This window comes from Anolis carolinensis, chromosome 1 (assembly GCF_035594765.1).
Source record: "Anolis carolinensis isolate JA03-04 chromosome 1, rAnoCar3.1.pri, whole genome shotgun sequence".
In the NCBI taxonomy this organism is placed as follows: domain Eukaryota; kingdom Metazoa; phylum Chordata; class Lepidosauria; order Squamata; family Dactyloidae; genus Anolis; species Anolis carolinensis.
Genome location: NC_085841.1, coordinates 57,020,643 through 57,040,436, shown reverse-complemented (window position 1 = coordinate 57,040,436; position 19,794 = coordinate 57,020,643). Strand labels below are relative to the sequence as shown.

The window sequence follows — 19,794 nt, the reverse complement described above, 5'->3', positions numbered from 1 at the left end:
TTAATTTGACAGTCTTGTTGTTACACTGCTGTTTCGCGTCGCTGGTACCAATTGTTCTATGGGTTCTGTGAACTCTCTGTCTCTTTTCTCATGTAGACTATAGAACAATAGTCTATGGGCTTCTGTCGTTGTCGTTATCGTTGTCCCTCTATCTCTTGTCTTCCTGTCTCTATGGTTCTTTGGGTCTTTCCTCTTCCTATTTCCTGCCCTTTTGCCCGCGTTATTTGGCCCCTCCGGACCTGCGCAGTTTGCCTTTCTGCTTTGTTTAAAGGCAGATCAAGAGGCAGACGACTAATAGTGCTCATTGATAGATAACAGTAGTCAGTTGACTGGGATTAAGGGATAGACAGATTATAGCTTCCCGAAAGGGAGAGGTAGCCAAAAAATAAATAAATAAGTAAACAAATAGATAAATGAAATAAATAAATAAATGAATAAAATGAATAAATGAATGAATAAAATAAACATAAAATAAAATATATATAAAATAAAATAAATTAAACAACGATATAAAAATTTCAACCTATCAAAGAGAATAAATTTATATAGGCCATTAATTCACAACTAATCAATTGCGCTTAATCAATTAAAGATTCTATCCACATTAAATAAATTAAGGGGGTAAATAAATTCTACATAAGCGAAGCACTAATGGATTACTAACATATTACTTATTAGACATCCCTGATACCCCTGACAATCGAATATTTATAATCAACTCTCGATTAATTATTAAATTTCCAAAAAAGAACTTAGGGGGAACAAATATCAGTTCCGCCGGGAGGGCAAATCAAATTTAATTTTATTTTGAGAATTTTATTTGTTTATATATTGTTTACATATTCTACTATTAAGAACTCAACCAAAGCTAATTTCATTTTGAGAACCTTATCTGTTTACACAGTTTATTATTAAGAATGGCTACCCCCAAGGTAAAAGAAGACCCTAAGATCCTACAACGAAGACAATCTTTGCCAGAAAATCTGGGTTTAAAAGATATTATGAGGGAATTAATGAAACTATCAGAAAGCCAAAATACGTTCCAGGAACAAATGCTGAACATGAGAAAGGAAATCACGGACGAATTTAGTAATATTAAAAAAAACTTTGATCAAGTACAACAAGAGATAAAAGAGATGAAACAAGAAAACAAAAAAATTGAGCAAACTCAAGAAGAAATGCAAAGGAAGCTGAATAAATTAGAAACATTAATTACTAAACTGGAAGCAAGACAGGAAAGAATAGAACAAAGGGAAGCAGAATTCCAGCTGAGATTTAGAAACATTCAAGAAGAAGCTAAGGAGAACTTAAAAGAGATTATAATTAAAATTACGGCTGAGATGACGCAGCGCACTGAAGAAGAGATGGCGGACAATATTGAGAAGGTATACAGAATTACGACAAACTACTCTAGAAAACACAAGGTGGCAAGGGACATCGTTGTCCATTTGGCAAGAAGAAATTTAAGAGAATACTGAGGAGCAATAGTGCCAACCCGCAGCATTATAACGGCTGCAAAATATCTATTCTCAAGGAACACCCAGCTTCCACCCTGATGAAAAGAAGAAAATACAACTTTTTGGCTGACGAGTTGAGAAAAAGAGATATCCGATTCTGGTGGGAGAAGACTGAAGGCCTGATGGTTTCATATAGGGAACAGAAGATATGGATTACATCAGAGGAAAAGGCCAAATCTTTTTATGATAGGCTGATGAAAGACCAAGATGTCGGGCTGTCACCGGAAGAGGAAGAAGAGAGAAAAAAGAAGCGAGCCAGATTTTTCTCACCAACGTCCTCAAATAAGACTGCACCTCAACCGGACTTGGGAACAAACCATAGTAAATAAAATATATAATAAAAATTTGTTATGCAAATTAAGTGTTGGAGTAACAATGTTAATGGATTGGATTCTCCAAATAAGAGGAGAAAATTATTTAATCAAATTAAAAGAGGGAAATATGATATTGTAGCACTCCAGGAAACGCATATTTGTCAAAAACATGTCTCAAATCTAACCCAAAAAAATATTGGGAAAGAATTTTATTCCGCAGCTAATGAAAAAAAGAGAGGAGTGGTAATTTATACTAGTCCGAGATTGGATTCCAAACTGGCCTTTAAGGACCAAGAGGGTCGAATGATAGCGATCAGTATAAACCAGAACAACCAGATTACGCTCTTTTGTAACATTTATGCTCCGAATGGCGCCAAAACATCTTTTGTGAGGGAGTTAAGAGAGAAAATAATGAGCCAACAGTTTGATAATTTGATAATTGTTGGAGACTTCAATGGGGTCTTGGACCCACAGCTGGACAAATCTGGTACTCAGAAAAATAGATTAGGAAATAAAATGAGTCAACTCCCGAAACAATTTGTGAATTTAATGGAAGAATATGATCTAATAGATATTTGGAGAATAACACATAAAAAAGAAAAAGACTTTACCTTTTTTTCGGATAGACATCAATCGTGGTCAAGGATTGATATGGCCTGGGCCTCAAATTCTCTATCAACAAGAGTTTCTAAAATTAAAATATTGCCCAGAACCATTTCTGACCACTGCCCGATAGAATTCAGACTAGACGAGAGGATTAATAACTTTAAATGGAAATTTAACGAGAATATGTTGAAATCTGAAGATGATATTAAAAAAAATAGGGAAATCTTGAAGGAATATTTTCAGCTGAACACGTCCCAGGAGACTTCGATCCAAGTAATATGGGACGCGAGTAAAGCCGTTATGCGAGGACATTTGATACAGCAGAATGCTAGAAAAAATAAACTGAAAAGAGAAAAATACGATAAAGTCACCGAACAATTAACTAAATTAGAAGCAGGTTTAAAAGCGAACCCCTCTGATGAGAAACTTAAACAAGACTTGAACTTCTGGGTAACACAGATGGATTACTTAGAAACAGAAAAGATAGCTAAACAAATGAAATTTGTTAAACAATATAACTTTCAGAATGCAAACAAACCAGGACGATGGCTTTCTAGGAGAGTTAGGAAAAAAAAACAAGCGCAGTTTATTACAGAAATTGTATCCGAGGGGAAAACTTATACAAAGGATCAGGACATATTGAAACAATTCTTTAAATTTTACAAGAAATTATATACCAAGGATAAAATAAATAAAGAGAGTATTATGTCATTTTTAAATAGACAAAACCTTGAAAAAATAACAGAGCAACAGCGCGAGAGACTAAACAAGGAGATCTCGGTAGAGGAAATAAAAAAGGCTATTAGAGTGATGGACTCAAGTAAAGCTCCTGGCCCGGACGGTTTTTCAGCCAGCTATTACAAGATTATGATTGAGGAAGTTACGCCACACCTCCATAAAATTATGAACGGGATACTCCAGGGTCAAAAACCTCCGGATTCATGGCAAAAAACGTCTATAACAATGATAAAGAAGGAAGGGCAAGACCCAAAAGACGTGAGAAACTATAGACCAATTTCGCTTCTTAATGTGGACTATAAAATTTTCGCAAATATACTAGCCGGACGACTTAAAAATTTTCTTAGTGATTGGATAAAGGAAGAGCAGGTAGGTTTCCTCCCCACACGCCAAGTAAGAGATAACGTTAGAACAATTTTAAATGTAATCGAGTATTACGAGAAAAATAACCAAGAAGAATTAGCATTGCTAAGTTTGGATGCGGAAAAAGCGTTCGATAATCTAAATTGGGACTTCCTAAAATTATTATTGAAAGAACTGGACTTTGGATATCAATTTACGAATGCTATAGAGGCCATATACGACCAACAGGAGGCAAAAATAACAATAAATTTGCAAGATTCGGAAACATTTAAAATAGACAAAGGGACCAGACAGGGGTGCCCTTTGTCACCACTGCTTTTTATCATGTCATTGGAAATTCTATTGAATGAGATTAGACAAGACTCTAGATTGAGAGGTTTAAAAATAAAGAACGAAGAATATAAAATCAGAGCCTATGCTGACGACGTGATTTGTATTATTAGCAACCCATTGGAAAATATAATAAACTGGATTGAAAAAATAGAAGAATATGGCAAATTAGCAGGGCTCAAATTAAATAAAAGAAAATCAATGGTTTTAACCAAAAATATGTCAAAAGAGAAAAAAGAAGAATTATCTAAACTTGCTGGTCTTCAGGTGGTTGATAGAATTCAATACTTAGGTTTAATAATAACAGGTAAAAATTCCCAGTTAATGAAAAATAACTACGAGCAAAAATGGAAGGAAGTCAAAAAGGATTTGGAAAATTGGAAACATCTGAGGCTATCTCTACTTGGAAGAATTTCAGTCATTAAAATGAATGTTTTACCTAAACTGATATATCTTTTTCAGGTCCTTCCGATTATAAGGAATTTAAGCATCTTTAATACTTGGCACAAAGACATATCAAAATTTATATGGCAAAATAAAAAACCCAGGATCAAAAGGATAAATTTAATAGACGAAAAAAAAGGGGTGGTTTTGGCCTACCAGATTTACGACTTTATTATGAAGCGGCGGGTCTATGTTGGATTAAAGAATGGACGACTTTAAAAAAACGCAGAATCCTAACCCTGGAGGGATTTGATCTTCGGAAGGGCTGGCACGCTTATACATGGTACGATAAGTCAAAGGTAGAAAGTAATTTCTCTAATCACTTTATTAGAGCCGGCCTGATAAAAATTTGGAATAGATACAAATTGAAATTTTATACGAAAACCCCTCTATGGGTTTCACCATTGGAAGCCTTCCAAAGGAGAGAATTAGGTTGGCGAACGTGGCCTACTTATGAGGACTTACTAACTAAACAAAAAGGGAAATTCGACTTAAAAGAGGAAAAAGATATTAAACTCTTATTTCCGAAATGTTCTTGGTTCCATTATAGACAGGCATACGATCTCTTTAGGCTAGACAAGGAAATGGGCTTCGCAGAAAGAAATGGCTTTTGGGACAATATAATGAAGATTGAGCATAAATTAATTACGAAGTTATATAAAAAATTATTAGAGTGGAGCACGGAAACGGAGCAGATAAAGGAGTGCATGGTAAAATGGGCCCAAAATGTGGGCCATCCAATTCAATTAAAAAGTTGGGAGAAGGTATGGAATCAGGGCCTCAGGTATACTTACGCGTACGATATGCGCGAGAACTGGTTAAAGATGCAATACAGATGGTATATAACCCCCTATAAAATTTCAAAATGCTATAAAAACTCTTCAGATAAATGTTGGAAGTGTGAGCACCAAACAGGCACATTTTTTCACTTATGGTGGACGTGCCCGAGAGCCCAACATTTTGGGAAAGAGGTAAATGAAGCAATACAATCAATTTTGAAGATAAAGATCAGAAGAGAACCTGAATATTTTCTACTCGGAATGTTAGATATAGAACATGATAAAGATAAAGAGATCCTGTTTAACTATCTGGTTATTGCGGCGAGAATAACTTATGCTAGGAGGTGGAGACAAAAAGAGACTCCAAACAAGGAGGAATGGTTGATTAAAGTCTTGGATGTGATGAACATGGATAGGCTTACCTATTGGTTATCTCCAAGTCAAGGCTTGCCTAAGAAAGAAACCAACTGGGACCTGGTAAAGGACTATTTAAAACAAATAAAATTTAACCCCATCTGCTGAATAAATTCAATCTTAGAATCGGATAAGGACAAAGGGGATATGGTTTTGACTGACTATCAGAAGTTTTTTTTGCTTTTTTTTGTAGAACCAGTCAAAGGAAGATGGAAGTCAACTTTTTTTTTTCCTCTCTACTCTCTTTTCCTACTTTCTAACAAAATAAATGTTCTCCCACTTTCGATGGAAAAACACTATTTTCTTATCAAGATGTGTATATTGAAAAAAAAAAAAACACAAAGAAATCAGCCCTACTCCTTGCATCTCTCTTATGAGAAATAGCGAAACATTGTGATCACACAACTGCTCTGCATACATCCTCTAAACCAGTGGTTCTCAACCTGTGAGTCCTCAGATGTTTTGGCCTTCAACTCCCAGAAATCCTAACAGCTGGTAAACTAGCTATGATTTCTGGGAGTTGTAGGCCAAAACACCTGGGGACCCACAGGTTGAGAATCACTGCTCTAAAGGTACCAACTCAGGAAGGCAGAGGATGCAGCCATAGCCCGATCAGACTGGCTATGAACATAAGCCAACTGAATAGTAGAGACCATTTGCTTCAAGAAGTGCTATTTTGACATTGGCAGTCCAAGTTTCTTGGAAAAGTAGCATAAAAAGACTTTCTGGGACTCACAGAAATCAGCAGTCCTATCAACACAGAAGGCTAGGGCACAAAGATATAGTATGACACAGCAATCAAGATATATATGCTGGATTTCGTATCACAAAATAAGTTGAACACTTCCCAAGTGTTTAGGATTGTGTGATGTATTTTCAGATGATGTGTGCAGATCCCATTAAGGTGGCCTTTTGCAGTTGATAGATCATAATGTTGTCAATATTTATTGTTTCCAAATGCCGGCTGAGATCTTTTCGCACGGCACCCAGTGTGCCAATTACCACCAGGACCGCCTGTACTGGTTTATGCCAGAGCCTTTGCAGTCCGATCTTGAGGTCCTGATAACTGCTGGGTTTTTCCTGTTGTTTTTCGTCAATTTGACTGTCACCTGGTATGGCAACATCAATAATCCAAACTTTTTTCTTTTACACAATTGTGAGGTCTGGTGTTCCAAAACTTTGTCAGTCCGGATTCTAAAGTCCCACAGTATTTTTGCATGCTCATTTTCCACTACCTTTGAAGGTTTGTGATCCCAACAGTTCTTTACTGCTGACAGGTGGTACTTGTGACATAAATTCCAATGAATCATTTGAGCCACATAGTTGTGCCTTTGTTTGTAGTCCGTCTGTGCAATTTTCTTACAGCAGCAGAGGATATGATCAATAATTTCATCAGCTTCCTTGCACAGTCTTCATTTTGGGTCATACAGAAACCAGCAGTCCTATCAACACAGAAGGCTAGGGCCATTATTATTATTATTATTATTATTATTATTATTATTATTATTATTATTATTATTATTATCACAGCAAACAAGATAGATATGCTGGATTTCATATCACAAAATCACAAGTCGAACACTTCCCAAGTGTCTAGGACTGTGTGATGTATTTCCGGATGATGCGCGCAGATCCCAGCAGGGTGGCCTTTTGCAGTTGGCAGATCGTGATTTTGTCAATGTCTATGGTTTCCAAATGCCGGCTGAGATATTTTGGCACGGCACCCAATGTGCCCATCACCACTTGCACTGGTTTTTGCCAGAGTCTTTGACGTTCAATCTTGAGGTCCTGATAGTGGCTGAGTTTTTCCTGTTGTTTTTCGTCAATGCGACTGTCGTCAATGTGACTGTCAAACCTTTTTCTTCTCCACAACTGTGATGTCTGGTGTGTTGTGTTCCAGAACTTTGTCAGTCTGGATTCGGAAGTCCCACAGTATCTTTGCGTGCTTATTTTCCAATACTTTTGCAGGTTCTCTGCTGCTGGGAGGTGGTACTTGAGGCATAAGTTCCATCATTATTATTATTATTATTATTATTATTATTATCTCACTTTTTCTTTCCAAATGTTCAAGTAATTAATAGTCCTTTCCAAGTCTCTAGTAAGTTGATCCACTCTGAAAGCACAGAGCTCACTTAACTCTTTTGACTGGGGTGATTATCATTTTGCAACTCAGTAGATAAAGATCACAGAAGGCTATTGGCTCAAAGGGTTTCTTGGAAAACCATGGCAATAGTAGCTCTAAATTCCACTGAGAAATTAGTCTCAAAATTGGAGGATATGGATTAATAATTTTTAAAAACTTTATCTGTATTCTACCCTATCTCCTTGAGAGAACTCTTATAATATTTTAGGAATTTCTTCACCATGGAGTTCTAAAAGCAGGAAGGCTTCCCGGTGACCCACAAGCCAAAATAGCTGCCAGGTAGCAATTGAAAGATGAGAGGGAGACACCTTTATCAGAGCTAATCAAAATGTATTCAAGCACATGTTGAATTTGTGTTTGAGCTGGATAAATCCCTTATAGTGCTAGGAAGGACAGGAACCTCCTCCACTTGCACACACAGAAATACTGAATTGATTTCCTATGCACAGCTGCAATGATATTCTGGATAGCATCAGGGAGCAATGCTAAGAAGGAAATGCTAAAAAAACAAATTTCAGGCCATTAGCCTGAGAGTGCACTAGTATGGATGTCTCACCTGCCTATTGTGTATGGTGATGTCTGATCAAAAGGGAAGTTTTAGACAGATGCTTCATGCCAGATGGAGGAGTAGAGCAAACCAGTTATCTGGCCAGCCACAGTGTAACCAAGATGCACTTTGTCTGGTCTCTCCAGATTTTTTTATACCCCCCTAGAGATGAGGGGAAATAGGGGGAAAGCATACACAACAGTACCTACCCAATGAAACAGAAAAGCATTGCCACGTGGCTTCCTGGAACAGAATATCTAACACTGCCTATTTTCAGATGACACAAAATAAACCACTCATGAAATGGTCCACTTTTGAAAGCTGTCTGCAATGTGTCAGAATGGAGCATCTAGTCATGGCAAGAATATGAGGACCAATTTAAGACATCTGCAAGAATGTTCTCATCTATATATATAAAAGACTAATGGAATCGCGGCGCCGAGCAAAACAACAAAACTAAAGGCCCCCCAACCTCGAAATTGCACAGCACAACCCATCATCCACGCCTCTAGGTTGATACAACAAAACATCACGTCAAGAACCTCGACGGGGCCTTAAAAACCCAGCCGTGAACCTGGTCCGAGCTGCAGGCCTCATGGGAGGGAGACCGGAAGGCCCCATGATGGTCGGAGGAGGGGCCTCTATGCGGCGGAGCCTGTGACACCCGCCGAAGAGGAGGGCCATGGGGTAAGAGTTGTCAGGCCGCGGCAGGGCCCAAGCAGGCGTGGAACAACCCCTCCCCCCCCCGAAGAGCCACCGCGGCCTTCGCCAGCCGGAGGGAGGCCGCGAGGCCCCAAGGGTTTTTTTTAATGTTAAGGCCTGCAGTGGCGAAGGCGGGGGGCGTTCCAGAAAGGCGGGCCCGCCCCCCGCCCCCCCACGAAGACCACCGCAGCCTCCTCTGTGCCCCGCAGGCCTCAGGGCGGCCCCGGCCACAAGAGAGGAGGTTTCTTTTGTTTTAAGTATTTATTTCCTTTTTGAGATAGAGGCCTGAAGGGGTGGCCTCAAGGCCAGGAAGCCACGGCCCCAAGGAGGGAGGCCGCGAGGCCGCAATTTTTTTAAATTTTATTTTATTTGAGATGGAGGCCTGCAGAAGCGGAGACAGGGGTGGCCACAAGGCCAGGAAGAGCCCCCCCGCCATGTCCTGAAGGCCCTGAAGAGCCCGTAAGGGCCCAGGCCCGCCACATGGGCCAGGCCTGGAGACTAAAACGGCAGCCAGAGGCCGTGAAGGCCTAGGCAGGGCCACCCGGGTGCAGGGCCTTGGCTCCTTCCACCCCTCTCCCTCCACTTTTTCCCTCTTCAGACTAGGGCCCTACCTTCCCAGCCTCACCTGCCTGGGCCTCTGTCTCTCTTCCAGGGATTGGAAAGAGGGACCGCCTGCCTGTAGTCTCAGGCAACAAATATAATATCTAAAATTACTGTGGTGTAATAATACAGAACAATATAATCTCTAAAATCAGGACATTACATAAAGAAAACACTCTGAAAATGGGAATTCCAGACAGGAAACCAACAGGGCCAGCTAACACCTCCCAACAAAGGATTCCCCCAGGCAGGAAGCAACCAGGCTTGCAAACAGCAAAGCTATTCAGTGCTGTTCAACCTAACCAAGCAAGATTTCCCCTTCATAGTACACCCTCAGGGTTTTGAGCCATGAGGCTACTCCGTCTCATTCAACCTGCCCAAGAAAGGATGCCCCTATGTAAAAAGCAGTCAGTCTTTGAAACAGCGAGGCTATTGACTGCAACTCAAATTGGCTAAAAAACCATTTCCCTACAACGCAACTATCCAGCCTTCCAAGCAGCAAACCTATTCCATTGTATTCCCACTCACCAAACAAGGATTCGCGTAAGGAGAAAACACCCAGACTTTAAGGCTGCAAGGCTATTCACTGCTATTCCACCTGGTCAACAAATGATTCCCATCAGCCACAGCAACGCGTGGCCGGGCACAGCTAGTCTCCTATATAATAAACCAGGGGTCCCCAAACTAAGGCCCGGGGGCCACATGTGGCCCATCAAAGCTATTTATCCAGCCCCCGCACTCCCTCCTCCTCCACCAAGGAAAGTGTGTGCAGCACGAGGGAGGAGGGAAAGGCGCACGCCTTTCCCACCTCCTCCCTAGCCTGGTGCACGCCTTCCAAAACTTTGCTTGTTTATAATGGTGTTTTAATTATTATTTAATTAATTATTAATTATAAAGGGATGCTTTGCTAGTGCTTTTGGTGCACAAAGGAAGAAGGGGGTTGGACTAAATGGTCCAAGGATTCTCTTCCAACCATCTTTATTATTATTATTATTATTATTATTATTATTGACAGAACGAGACAGTATAACACAGCAAACGAGATATATATGCTGGATTTTGTATCACAAAATCATACATCGAACACTTCCTAAGCATTTAGGACTGTGTGATATATTATTATTATTATTATTATTATTATTATTATTATTATTATTATTATCAAGGCTGGGTGGCCATCTGTCAGGGGTGCACAAAGGTAGAAGGGGGTTGGACTAAATGGCCCAAGGGGTCTCTTTCAACCCTCTTTATTATTTTTAGTATGATTATGATTATTATTAACATTGAGGCTGTATTTGTTCCCTTTTTTTATTTCAAAATAAGATATGTGCAGTGTGCATAGGAATTTGTTCATAGTTTTTTTTAAAACTATAGTCCGGCCCTCAAATGGGCTGAGGGACCGTGAACTGGCCCCCTGTTTTAAAAGTTTGGGAACCCCTGTAATAAACCATCAAGATGGAATTGCCTCTGACGATGCACCAATCCCAAAGATGTAAGGTGAAGTGCTGGACTTCATGCAACCTTGCTTGTTCAGCTCAAATATTATGACTGTGTTGTCAGTAACCACCTGAACTAGGACATACATCTTGAATGCTCAAAATATTGTTTCCACTCTCAACATCTTGAAGACACTGATATGAAGCATGTCCTCTCCACACATCCAATTGCCCTTCACTCGAAATCCTTCTATATAGGCTTCCCACCCTCTCAAGAAGCCATCCATATAGAGTGCTGTTTTGCGCAGGAATGGAAGGAGAGGCATACCAGCCTGGACTTTTCAGAATCAAGTCACCATACCGGAGTTAAATGAATATTCCTCAGCACAAGAAATCAAAGATGCAGAGAGTCTGTTAAAAGGTTGAAGAAAGACAGGAACCATGGTTGCAGGGGACACCTCCTGAATTAAAGGGATCTGATTAAAAGGAACTGATTAGCAGATTAAAAGGAACTGAGAGTTTTGGTAAAAATTGTACTAGTGTGGTGCCCAAATGGGATTCCAGTGTTCCCTCACTTATCGCGGGGGTTAGGTTCCAGGACCACCCATAATAAGTGAAAATCTGCGAAGTAGGGACACTATATTTATTTTAATATTTAGACATTATTTTAGTAGTTATACACTATTTTAAGTCTTTATCAACCAATCGTGTGTTGATAAATCACCTCCTCCTCCTGTTGCCGCTTGGGCTCCTTTTCTCTCCCTTTGGCTTCTCCTTCCTCCCTTCCGTAGGCTGTAAATTGTAATTTTTTATGATTTATAATAGTCTTTTAGAGTTTATTGAAAAACCACAAAACAGCGAAGCCACGAAAAGTGAACCGCAAAATAGTGAGGGAACACTGTACTGCAAAACATTTATGTAACAGCTCTAGAAGGTCCTGAACAGTGCATCCCTTTTTTGTGAGTCACAAGAATTACAAAGAAGAACAATCATTCATTAAAAAAAAGTCCTACATGTATTATCTTTCTGGCAAAGAAAAACTGACAGATAGTTTAATTTTTGTTTGTGGAGAAGGAAAGAAATTCACATCAAAACTTTTTTAAGTTTTGGAAGATTCTGAAACTGAATTCTATGCAGATGCAGAACTAATACATATGAAGAAAAGAGACCACTACAAGCAAATGTTATTTTTACATTATGATTCCCAACATTGCTATTGTGCAGCCAACACTTGGCAGTATCTAGGAGTTGAAGCCTACTACAGCTAATTTTCAGCATTTTCCCCTGTCCTTGGAAAGTATGATGATATGAATGGAAGATACTGGGAAAGCTAGGATACTTTTGTAAAATTAAATAATATTCCTTTTGAGTTGGCCAAAAGATACTCATATGAAGAGCAGATCTCTATTGCTCCTTAAACTTGAGTCAAATGAATTTTTGTGCTTAAAATTAATACTAAGATTAACTGCTCAAGCCTTAGGACAGATACAGATGCGTGAACAATCAAGGCTCAATGTGTTGTCGAAGGCTTTCATGGCCGGGATCACAGGGTTGTTGTATGTCTTTCGGGCTGTGTGGCCATGTTCCAGAAGCATTCTCTCCTGACGTTTCGCCCACATCTATGGCAGGCATCCTCACAACCTCTGAGGATGCCTGCCATAGATGTGGGCGAAACGTCAGGAGAGAATGCTTCTGGAACATGGCCACACAGCCCGAAAGACATACAACAACCCAATCAAGGCTCAAATATTAGTAATGTATATCCCTAACACTCTGCTTAATATGCACACACATATTCTATCTCTAGACTCCATGTACAGTTAGAAAACAAGAACTCCCAACAATGGTACTGTAATTGGAGCTGAATGAAACATAGTGCCCAGGGGTAAGCCAGGCGTGAGACTCCCACATTCATCAATATCTCCCACACTATTCAAAGCAAATATTCATGAGTACTAAGATTCTTGCATTCTTCCTCGCAGTATAGAAATGAATTCCATGCCAAAAAAATATTCTTTCTACAGATGGTGGCACTATGTCTGCATAGATATGGACAGGTTGATCACCTGTAACTGTGTTTCTTTGAGCTGTCCTCTGTAAATTCACACATATGGGCTTAATGGAAAGCTTCCCAAGCTTTGATTTTCAAGTTTTGGTGATAACCCTGCCCACCACTGCAAGCAGCAGCTAGAAAGGAGGAGGTCTGCATAGTAAAGAGGAATGGCGGGTTTGTGTGAACTCACAGAGGACCACTTGAAGAAACACAGTTACAGATGAGCAACCTGTCCATCTTCTTTGTAGTCTATACAAGTGCAATATAGAAAATAAATAACTATTTCTGGCCAATGGCAGAAGGTATTCATACATAGGAAGGGATACTCTTCAGTACAAACAACAATGAATTTTCTATCAATCTAGTGCAACAACAGGCACAATACAGAGCACCAAAAACAGTAGTAGCTGAAGTGATGGTGAGGTATCATTCCCTTGATTGGAAGAAGTGCAATGGTACATAAACAAGAGAAGACGCTTTACAGTGTTCTTAATACAAACATTATGAAAATGTTCAATAAAATATTTGTTACAATACAGCAAACTTGTTGATCTATCATTGGCTCGAGTTTACAACTGAGAGGGGGCATTAGCACCCATGTGGGACATGGTCAGTCCTGGTGGCTAGGCCAGGCAAAAGGAAATGATCGATCTGGCAAAGGATGTCTGCATGTGACCTTGAGGCCAATCTGTAATGAGACATAAAAGTCAAAGGGCTGGCCCAAATTGCTGCCCTGCAGACCGGGGGATGCCTCAGATAAAAGCAGCCAAGGCTGAAATGTCTCTCGTTGATTAAGGTTGAACACTGAATGGAGGAGGTTGACAGGCCAGTTGGTAGCAAAGTTCAATGGCAGAGGCGATTCAGTGGGAAAGCATCTGAGAAGAGATATGAAGGCCTAGCTTTTCTGGAGTACAGGCTACAAATAATTGATGGGCCTTCCTTATAGACTGAGTTCTGTCCCTATAGAAGAGCAGTGCCATTCTGACATATAGGAGGTGCAATTTTTTCTCCAAGGGAGATGTAGAGAACTGGAAAAATGCTGAGAGGATGATCTCCTGGCTAGTGTGGAAATAGATACCACCTTAGGGAGAAAGGTGATGTCTATGTAGATAACCGCCCAGCCCTGGTGGAAGATGTGGTAGGGCTCATCGACCCTCAGAGCGGCCAGCTCAGAGTGGCAACAGGTTGACATGATAGCTATGAGGAAAGCTGCCTTCCATGAGAGCAATCAAAGATCCGTTTTGGTGAGTAGCTCAAAAGAAGGATCGGAGATTTGGGAGAGGACGAATTTGAGGCTCCATCCCAACGCAGGGGCATGGATGGGAGGGTGAAAGCTGTTGTAGCCTTTGAGGAAGGTTTTGATCAGGTGGCTGGTGAAGAGAGATGTGTTGCCTCTCCATTGGAAAGACCAGGAAATTGCAGCGAGGTAGACCTCTGTCTGACAGGGTGAGGAGGAAATCAAGTATATCCAAGACTGATGCAGTGGCCAATGATGCACTCCAAGAGCCAAGAAAGGCCACCAATCATGAAATCTGGTATACATAGGCTTTTGAGATACAGTGCTTGTGAGCTGCTCGAAATATGACTTGGAGACCATGTGAAAAGTGGTTTAGGGTTCAATCCTCCAGGCCATCAGGTGGAGGGAGGGCACATCCAGGTGAAGGATGTGTCCATCCTCCATGGAGAAGAGGTGTGGGAGGGTTAGGAACCGGTGGTAGCTACTATTGGAGAGACGTAGAAGGGTTGGCTATCAGACTTGTCTTAGTCAGGCTGGTGCTATCAAAAGCAGTTTGTGCGGAACGTTGTGGTGCGCTCAAGCACTTTCAGGATGACAGGAATTGGAGGGAAGAAGTAGAACCGTGTTCCCGTCATTGGAGGAGAAAGGTATCTCCGAGGCACCCAAATGCCTTGACTGGCGTTAACCTTGCCACGTATTATGAGAGTTGAGTGTTCGCCTTGGAGGTGAAGAGATCTATCTGTGGACATCCCCATTGTTCAAAGAGGTGGTGCAACTGGTCCAGATCAAGCCTCCATTCGTGGGAGGTCGTCAAGACCTGCTGAGCCTGTTGGCAAGACCACTCTGGGTCCTGGGCAAATGGGAGGGCCAACAGAGAAATTGCGTGTTCAATGCACAAGTCCCAGATGTGAAGGGTGATTGCAAGGAGTTTCCTGAATAACATGCCTCCCTGTTTGTTGATGCAGTACATTGAGGTGGTGTTGTCTACCAGCATCTGAACCTGATTGTGCTGGATTAGACGAGAGAAGACGCAGAAGATTTTGAAGATTGCCAATAGTTTGAGATAATTGATATGGTGTTTCATTTCCTCTGTGGATTAGAGGACCTGGGCATCAGGTTTCTGTGGCGCTGGGGTAGGAGATGCCCTCTGTTGGTGGCAGTTGGTTAAAGCATATCTAGCAGTGCTGATACCAACGGGTCCTCTGATGTTGGTGGTTTTGGGGCTGTATCCTGCACTTTGCGGCCAGAAGTTTGAAGTCTCAAGTTTTGTTTGCCTGAAGACTGGGTGGCTTTTATTACTACTGAGTTTGGATTGGGGTAGTGGGCTAGCCAGTTGTGACTCTCATCATCAATTTTGTACCAGGACTTTGTACCAGGCCTTCGATTTACTTCGAAGTCAGAGGTATGGAGGATGGAACCATCCAGGATGCCTGGATCTACCAGGAGATATGGTAGAAAAGGGAGCAATGTGGCTGGTGGGGCTTCGGCCTGGATCCTTTTAAAGACCAGGTTGTTGACCACTTCAGAGGTTTGTTTGACATCCATGCCAAGGGCTTCAGCCATTTGGAACATTTTGTGCATTCTGTCGCTATACTACGTGCTTTTGTAAGCCACCCTGAGTCCCTGCTGGGAGATGGTGATGGGATATAAATAAAGTATTATTATTATTATCTGCTCCGAGAAGACTTGCACATTATCAGTGGGATAGGGCGGGTCCAAACCATATGCTTCCGGGTTTGGTGAGAGGTCAAGACCAAAGGACAGTATCAACTTGGAGCATATGGACTCGATCTCCTCAGGTCTGAGGTCGTCCTTCTCAGAATGGCAGGGCTGGTCCAACTGGGAAAGGATCAGATGGGGCAGGAGCTGATGGGGTTACTGCCAAAACTTGAAAATCAGAGCTTGGGAAGTTTTCCATTAGAGCCTGCGCAGGTGCAGTAAACCCATGTGTGCATTCACAGAGACCACAAAGAAAAAAAAGACTATGTATATAGATTAGAGAAGGGGGGGAATGCTGACCACAAATTCTTAAGCACTGCAGGTGAACAAAACCGGTTTTTCTTCTTGAATAGGACATTTCTAAGTCTACAGATATAACTCAGCTTCTTCCTTGCAAAATGAAAACAAAAACATATTGAATGTAATGCATACTCAATGAAGGCAGAAAATCTATGCTATTTCCTAAATGAAATGGGGATTTTGTGTGATAATCTCCTTGTTAAATTACACAAAAGGTGACACTCCAAAATCATGCATTTGGAAGGCTTTTTACTGTGTATTTGTGAGCATGTGTGCACATAATTTATTTTTAACATCTGAGCACTCTTTAATGATTTTCTACCATTTTCAACTGATTATTTCAATTGAGCTTAAAATTGTATTGTTTTTAAGCTTATTCTTTTTCGGAACTGCTTTGAATCCCAATCAGAGAGGCATACAAAGTAAATAAATATGACTGAATAAAACAATAAATTAATAGAATGGGGAGCAGAATAGTAGTTGTTAGCACCTCCTCTCTCAATCATCCAATCAGAAACACTGCCTGTTTCTGCTACTGATTAGGCATTATTTTTAAAAATATATAAATATAACTGTAAGAGTATGAGCAGAAAGGAAGGAGGCATCCTTAGGGAAAATAAAACATCTACCCTTGCATCAAAGGAGGGAGATGTGAGCTGAGGTTCAAGAGACTTTGATCACAATCAGTTAGGAGATTGTGAGGGAGGTGTGTGTAAAGGGTGGGCCCAGAGAGAGATTGAGGTGAAAAAGGGAAAGGGGGAGGACAAGAAAAGTCTGAAAGATCTGCCCTTGAATCTGTCTGCAACAAAGATGTTGTGCGAATCTTAGTAAGCCTGCCTGCTTTTGTTTAAAGACTATCTGACAGAGTTTTATGGACTCAAACAGCAAAGGGGCTGCTGTCACCATGCAAGCTGAAACTTTTACCACTCCTTTTCCAATGGAAGAGGATCAATCTGCAACAATAACCTAAATACACAAAAACAGTGTGCAGTGTGAAAACTTAATAAAACAAATAATGAATGCTAAAGTAGTAAAAATAAAATCACACACCAAGAGCCTCTTGAATCAGGCAAGTAGTAAAATGATACCAAGAGACCAAAGCTTAGTGACCCTGGCAAGCATTGAAAGAAAGCACATTCTGCAATTTCAGAGATAACATGTTACTTTTTATTAATCAGACCACTCATAGTGTTTTAGTTTCCCCCCAGTTTTCTGAACCACCAAAGTGCACACTGAGACATCTGCAATTATAAACAAAGCAAAGAGACTGATTATTAGGGATGGAACAAACATTTCACTGTTTCTGCTTCCCTGAATTATACTATAATACATGCAATGGTATTTGGTATAGAGCTACAATAGGGAAAACAACACCTATTGTGCTTCTATCCTACAGCTTTTTCAGACGCATAGACTTGGCTACAGGGCCCCTGGTGGCGAAGTGTGTTAAAGAGCTGAGCTGCTGAACTTGCGGACCAAAAGATCCCAGGTTCAAATCCTGGGAGTGGAATGAGCACCCGCTGTTAGCCCCAGCTCCTGCCAACCTAGCAGTTCAAAAACATGCAAATGTGAGTAGATCAAAAGGTACCGCTCCGGCGGGAAACTAACAGCGCTCCATGCAGTCATGCCGGCCACATGACTCTTCGGCAGCTCTTCGGCTTAGAAATGGAGATGAGCACCAACCCCCAGAGTCGGTCACGACTGGACTTAATGTCAGGGGAAGCCTTTACCTTTTACTAGACTTGGCTACAGATTCTTCTGATCAAAGATCCCACATTGATATTGTTAAACAGGCATCCTCAAACTGCAGCCCTCCACCTGTTTTGGCCCCCAACTCACTAGCCTAGCCAACTTATTCAATGGTCAGGAATTCCGGGAGTTTGTGTTTAATGGTCAGAAATTCTGAGAGTTTGAGACTCAAACAAGTGGAAGGCCACAGTTTGAGGATGACAATTAAACCTTTTGACAGCTCAGATATGTTTCTTGCACTATGCATGTTTCTCACTTCAGTTATCTTCAAGGTGGAGATGCAACTGGATGGCTCTGCACCACCGGAAATGAAAATATTTATAACCTTGCAATATTGGAATACCAATAAGGATGAAGGTCCAGAAGACTATCTCCCTGATTCCCTAGTTTGATGAATCCAGCAGTTTCCCTATACTAAAGTACTGGACAACCAAAAGAAGATTCATGGGATGCTATTTTACATAATGCAGTGTAGTGTAGCTGCTTTATATGCGGAGTTTCACTACACTGAGCCATTTACCATCGCCAGACCTTTCTGATGGAGAATGGGGAGGATCACATCTGGTTATGTGTCTATAGCCAAACATAAAGCAATTACATCTTTCACTGGAGTTTGGCAGGCTACTTAGTGACTGATTAATCACCTCACATTTGACTACAGAGATACAGCTAGATGCTTCTGTGATTCCTCTTTCTCCACCACAGAATGGTCACTGGACGAGGCAAAAGGACTTCAGCAGTTTTGTGGTAGATTGGGGTCAATGGAGATTAAGGAAGGGAATATTAACATTTGCAGCCACAAAATGTAGATATGACTTTAGCCTGTGTGTAACTAACAGAATGCCAGCTTCACTGTATTGGTGAAGAGAGGTGCTAAGTACTGTTTATAAATCATATGAATCTGATGTGGCTACAACAGATGAGGCAACTGGGGAAAAGGAATCTTACCTTGAATTTTCAAAATCTGATTCCAGACTGGGCCCTTATAACACCAATATAAACAAAACAACCCCCATAAAACTGTCTCATATGTTTTTCCTTTTCATTTCTCTTAAAAGCATGACCATGTACCTAACTTGAGATCTTGCACCATCAACTTACGGTGTTCCAGTGGGTTTCAAAACACATTCAGCCTGTTTGGCAATATCTTATCTATCCAAATGGACACTGTTTCTTGTGTGAAAGAAAGATAACACGTTACAGGACTTATAAGCAAAAAATCACTGACAATCAGGCCTGTAGCCGGGGTGGGGGTGGGGGGTTCAACCCCCCCCCCCCAAATTTCAACCCCCCCCCCCCCCCCGAAAAAATTTTCTGGCTACGGCTCCATTGTGGGCTATGTTGATTAACTTTTGTTCTGCAGAATGGGTGCTTAGGTTTCAGTTTTACAGCCTGCTCTTTCTGCCTCAAAAGTCATGGCTACTACCAGAACACCTTCCAAATAGGTGTTTTTGTCTAATTGAAGAGACCTTTATATATCTGATTGTCCCATTAAAGAATATTCTAATGAGTTAGTGTTAACTCATGAGTGGCTTTGGTTGGAAATTGAGATAATTTAATACGGCTGATGTGAACATTTAACTATTAAACAAACTAGAGTTTAATGTTAAAAAAACAAAAATAATGATCACGGAAGATTTGCATAACTTTAAAGTAGGTGATGAAGACATCATAACTGTTAATGACTTTCTACACCTTGTATAAATCATAAATCAAAATGGAGATTGTATACAAGGAAGGGCAGCTATGAAGCAACGTGGTAAAATATTTGAGGGCTGAATATAAAAGTTGGGATAATCAATG

General features: G+C 40.8%; 1 protein-coding gene across 13 annotated transcripts in view; it reads right to left on the bottom strand.

The window, feature by feature from the left end:
- cep170 (centrosomal protein 170) overlaps positions 1-19,794 on the bottom strand; it is a 143,286-nt gene that overhangs the window by 35,149 nt on the left and 88,343 nt on the right. The gene's annotated exons all lie outside the window — the stretch shown is intronic.